The following is a 5,639-nucleotide window of genomic DNA, read 5'->3' as shown; positions in this document are numbered from 1 at the left end:
TGTAACTAGAACAGAGAGTGTGATCTTTGTCCGGTTTAGGGATGACTATAATTTTGGATTTTGTGGATTCAGGGTGGAAATAGTATCCAGCTAGTATGGAATTGAACAGTTTGACAAGATAGGGAACTAAGAGGGCGGCAAAGGATTTGTAATAAATCATGGGAAGACCATCTGGGACGGGGACTTTAGATGGTTTCTGGGATTTAAGGGCCTGCACGACTTCCTCCTCAGAAATATCCCGACTAAGACCAAGTAGGTTATGAGGACTAAGGGCTGGAAGGATACAAGAGGCAAGATATCCCTTACAGCATTGTGGAAATGCAGGCGGGTCAGGGGGTGAGGGGAGGTTGTATAAAGTTTCGTAGTAATCCTTGAATGTCTGGTTGATAGTGTTGGGGTCATAAGAGAGTGTATCAGTTTTATCTTTCAGCGAGACTGGCTTGTGCAGCACGTTTAGCCCTCAGTTTGTTAGCTAGTAGGGTATCGGCTTTATTACCCTTATCGTAAATTTTTTGACCTAACCAGCGTAGGATTTTTTCAGTTTTTTCTGCTAGGATGTTACGTAACTCACCTGTCGCCTTATCAAGCTGTTTCAATATCGCGACAGAGTGGGTGCATTTATAGTCAGCTTCTAATTGCTGAATTTGGGCCGACAGGGTGGAGTTGGTGGCTAGTTGGATCTTTTTACGGTGAGAAGCATAGCGAATAATTTCCCCCCTGATCACCGCCTTTTGGGCTTCCCATGTCGTGCCCAGGGAAATGTGGGAGTAGAATTAGTCTCAAAGTATTCAGATAGTTTAGAGGTCATGGTAGCCTGGAATTCTTGGATTTTCAGAAGTGCTTCATTAAGCCTCCAGAAATGCCCTCCCGTGTTTGAGACATTAGGTCTAAGTGAATTGCCACAGCAGAGTGTTTGGACCAGGGAGTGGAATAAATGGTCAAATCAATAAGGGAAGCAGTCAAAGAGGCACAACAAAGGAGCATATCTATTCTCGAATAGGAATCTTGAGGGCAGGAGTAATAGGTATAGTCCCTGACTGTGGGATAGAGACCCCTGCAAGTGTCAAACAGATCAGCTGCGACCATTTGTCTCCCTAGGGTCTTAGAGTTAGCAGGGCAGGAGAGAAGGTAGGCGTTACTGGAGCGATCAAGGGTGTGGGAAAGGATAGTGTTAAAGTTACCCCCCAGTACAACCTTCTCTGAAAAATGTGCAGTTCTAGAAAAAAATGCAAAAAAATGCAAAAAAACACAGATTGACCCGTGTTGAGAGCGTAAACAGAAGCCAATGTAATGTCTTTCCCATTAAGTTGACCTTTTAGCTTGAGGAAATGGCCGTTATCATCTCGAAGTGAGTCAATTAGTACAAAAGGAACATAATTTCGTACCAAGATCGTCACTCCACAGCGTTTGGATTTGTTGTTCGAATAATAAACAGTCGGGAAGCATCTGGATGGTCACCTTGCTTAAGATAAGTCTCCTGTAGGAAAATGATGTCAGCAGAATGAGAGCAGACGGAGAAGAAAAAAAAAGGAAAAAGGGAGAAATAGAGAAACAAAATAAAAAACAAAATGTGGGTATAGACTTCCCAAAGTGGGAAATCAACCACAAATGTAGAGCACCCAGAAAAAACAGGGGGATGCTCTGGGTAGGGAGTGAGGAAAGATAAAATAAACCCCAGAAGGGGACGAAAGGGGGAGAGTCTATAAGAGACTGTATGGGAACACCCTGAAGATAGGAGGAGCGTGGTGGGAGAAAAGGTAGGCAGGGGAAAATCGCGTCCCGAGCCCTAAGTGACATCGTCAAATGGCAAGTGTAGACTTGCTGATAGGATTTGTTCTTTGATGCGAAAGGACAGGAAACGGAGAACCACATCCCTACGAGGCACAGAGTCCTTAGGTTTGGGGCATAGGGCGCAATGCGCACTTTCGATGCCCATATCCAGAGGAGAAAGGGATGGAACCAGTGATATAAAGAAGCGAGTAAGGTAGGAGGAGAGATTAGCAGGAACCACAGACTCAGGGATGTTTCTGACACAGATGTTGTTGTGCACTCCCAATTCTCCAAGTCCTCATTCTTTTCTTTCAGGAAGTCGAGTTCACGGCTGAGATACTCCAGGTCTTTGAATGTTTCAGACTGAAAGGAGTATTTGGAGGAGGTGGTCACCAGCGCTGTGGTGCAGTTATCAAGAGCGTAGATGTCTTGTTTCAGTTCACCCGCCACTTTATGGAGTTCGGTAGTGAGAGCGGTGTTGAGAGACACCAGAAGAGTGTTAAGGTCTGAGACTTCTTTCTTGGTGGCCGGCGCTTCATCCTGATCTATGTCAGGGCCGGCAGGTTGATAGGGAGAGGTGGGTTGGGAGTTAGAGGGCCATGGTTTATCGTGCTTATTAAAGTGGTGTGTGATATCAGCTTGAGTCCCTTTTTTATTCTTACAGTAGGTTGAGATTTGCTCATGGCCAAGGTTGGTGAAGTTGTTCCAATGGTACTGCAGAGAGAATCTTTCTTGCTTAGAAGAAGAAGCTCGGGAGGTGACACTCAGAAATTAGCAGGGCATAGGTTCAGGGGAGGCCATATGCGGAGAGCATGCTAGTAGCGACAGGAGTGGTACGCCCAGGGGACACCGCTAGTAGGAGTCCACTGCTATTACCGATGATACTGACACAAGTTTATAGGCATGGAGGACACCACCAGTAGGGTGAACGGAAGCCACTGGTAGCATCCAGAGAGTTGTGCTATGGAGGTTCAGTCCTCTTGGCGAGAGAGGGATCGGCAGAGATAGGCTGACTCCAATGGGTGAAATCCTGGTTAGATGGTGGTGGGCGCGAATGCAGGGTTGAGGCTTTGAATCCTGTGTAGCCCCTGTGACCCAGGCTTACATAGAGTGACTTTCACTCGTGGGGGCAGGGGACATGGAGAGTCGGGAGTAGCTTTGGACCAGGGAGAGAACAGTCCAGAGGCACCACTAAGGGGGATGATGGTTGGGCTCATGTGGCAACGACCACCACGCAGGTCTCAGCATGCCAAAATCACTCTGGCATTGCCCAGGTGACGGCAATCGGGGGTAAATCCATATAGCATTGTTTAGGAGGCTAAAGTAGCTGAAGAGGGATGATGTATCCAAAACTTACAGCCTTTGATAATGTTTAGGCTGTGGGAGAAAGGTAGAGGCATGCTGTGTATGTATGCCAGCCAGACCACACCTCCAAAGCCCCGGCATTCTCTGAATACTTGCCACCCAACCGGCAATATTTCTTTCCTTAACTCCCCCCCCCCCCCACAACAATGCTCACAGACACCGTTCGCCCACTCATCACTGATCAACTGATCAAACTATAATTTTCACCCACTTACAGGCACAATTAATTAATTAATTAATTAATTAATTAATTGGCATTCTAGATAAAACACTTCCCTCCCTCGACCCTCTCACATCCCGTCATTCCAACAATCCCCTAGGCTCTTCAAGCCCCCACACAACAACTTCCCAAATCAGTTTTTCTAATACTTTGTCTCCCCACTTACCTCCCTTTCTCCCCGCCACCCCCCCCCCCCCTTTAATCTCACCAAACCTCTCCAATTAAGTATATGTATATAAATACAAGTACAAGAACCTCGCTATGTATACCAGACCTAATTTGCATTATTTCTTCGCTCCCACAATCCCCCACCCCCCACGTAGTTCTCCTTCCCCCCCCCCCTTTCCCAACCCCACCCCCCTCTTTTCCTTTCCCCCTTGTTTCCTGCACACTATCAATATCCTATCACAGTTACGATAGACCTACATCAACTAACCCAATCAATAACCAAAGCTGGACAAAAAAATATGCCAGCAAACCCAATACCACTAGTCTAGCAACGTGACACTCTTTATATTCATTTTCATTTCTTAAATATACACAGGCCAACAAACCTGCTATATCTAACCATCAGTTACCAATTATCAAAATTAATTAGCCTGGAGCTGGATGGTTAAACCCCAGCAATTTCCTTATTTATTTAATTGTTCTGTTGCCATGCAACGATACGCCACTTTCAGAAGAAACTCTAGGCCATGATACATGAAATGGTTGCCATGGCAATAGACCCGCCCACACACCAGCATTGGTCAAGCGGGTGTCTGGCCGGATATCAATATAGCCAGGCACATAGAGCGTCCTCTCTCCCACAGTGCGATGATCCCTTTTTCTCCTTCCCCTCTCCTTTTCCTCCATCTGCTTTTTCCCTTTTATTATTATTTTTCTATAATCTCTCTATCTCTTTTACCATGGCATCAAATCTTCCCTCTCGAGCGTCCCCGTGAATAGGACTTCCCCCTCACCTCCCACAAGCCGTAATCTTCTAGGTTGCCTAGCAACCATATACACACCCACTGCTTCCGCCGATACAACGGGAGCTGAACCTCTTCCTTCTCCGTCCGGGACGTGGGACCTCCCCGTCACCTCCCACAAGCTGACACTCTCCGGGTTGCTAAGCAACCACACATACAATCACGGCTTCCGCCGAACACAGCGGGAGCTGAACATTCATTTAAGAGACGAGCAGCCATTGGCTGACCAATGAATAATAGGGCTTTTAAACCCAGCACAACGCCAGAATACCAGCATTGGAAGTGAGCAAGCCTGTTGTTACGGGTGAAACGCGTTTTCCTACCTAAACATGCATTAAGGACTCTGAGCAAGGCATGCAATAGGATCCTATCACGGGAGAATACCAGTACTACCAATCACCCTCAACTGACCCAGGGACCTGGGCGGTAATCGGTATCATTTTTGATATCATTTTTTCAATTCTTGTCAGTCTTGTAATTATTTGTTGGTGCATACACTAATTGATGTTTAAGACAGCATATTTATCTTAGGTGTAGCTAATGAATGGAGATGACAGCTCCAGCCATGATACACGTATGCTATATTTGATTGCTATATTACCTTCATTCGTCATACATTCTTACATACACTGTATCTGAGACCTTTTTTTCTGATATGTTGTTCCAATTGAATTGAAAGTATGTGGATGAAATTTTCTCCCATAAAAGGGTTTTTTCCACAATTTACGCATATTAAGACACCGTGAACATATACCAAAAACAATACAAATGAGCAATTATGCCTGAATATTGTATTGTGTTATCTTCTTATTTCTAACAAAGAATTCATTACTTTCCCTATTTTCGTGGACTCTCATCCATGATTCCTGGGAGCAATCCCAGGTCTAACATAGACAGCAGATCCACACTTCTCCCTTAATCTACTGATTAGGTGCACTCTCATTGGTGAGTGGAACACCTCATTTATAGGTTACTATCATACCTCACCGCTAGAGCCCAATCTCGTCTGATCTTGGAAGCAAAACGGTGATGGGCTGGGTCAGTATCTGAGGGGTGACCCTCAGAGAATACCCAGTGTAGTAATCCGAGGCTGTTTCAATTTAAAACTCAATACCAACAGCAGCATCACCACTACTTCTTCTTTCCCACCTGTAATTATTTTTCCTGATTTTCAGGCAAGAATCAATAGGAATTAATAACTTATCAATTTCAGCGATATCAGCACACCCATCAGGTCTTGTGCGCTAAGGATAAGAAAAGATAGAGAGTACATATGTATGCTCTAAACACTCTCGGTGCTATTGATACCTATT

General features: G+C 45.3%; 1 pseudogene; it reads left to right on the top strand.

Moving 5' to 3' along the window:
• The first annotated feature begins 5,294 nt into the window (after positions 1-5,294).
• On the top strand, positions 5,295-5,412 carry LOC134946088 (5S ribosomal RNA; annotated as a pseudogene).
• Positions 5,413-5,639: the final 227 nt, after the last annotated feature.

Source organism: Pseudophryne corroboree, chromosome 7, assembly GCF_028390025.1.
Source record: "Pseudophryne corroboree isolate aPseCor3 chromosome 7, aPseCor3.hap2, whole genome shotgun sequence".
NCBI classification, from domain to species: domain Eukaryota; kingdom Metazoa; phylum Chordata; class Amphibia; order Anura; family Myobatrachidae; genus Pseudophryne; species Pseudophryne corroboree.
The sequence above is the reverse complement of the archived record's forward strand: the minus strand, read 5'-3'. Positions and strand labels throughout refer to the sequence as shown.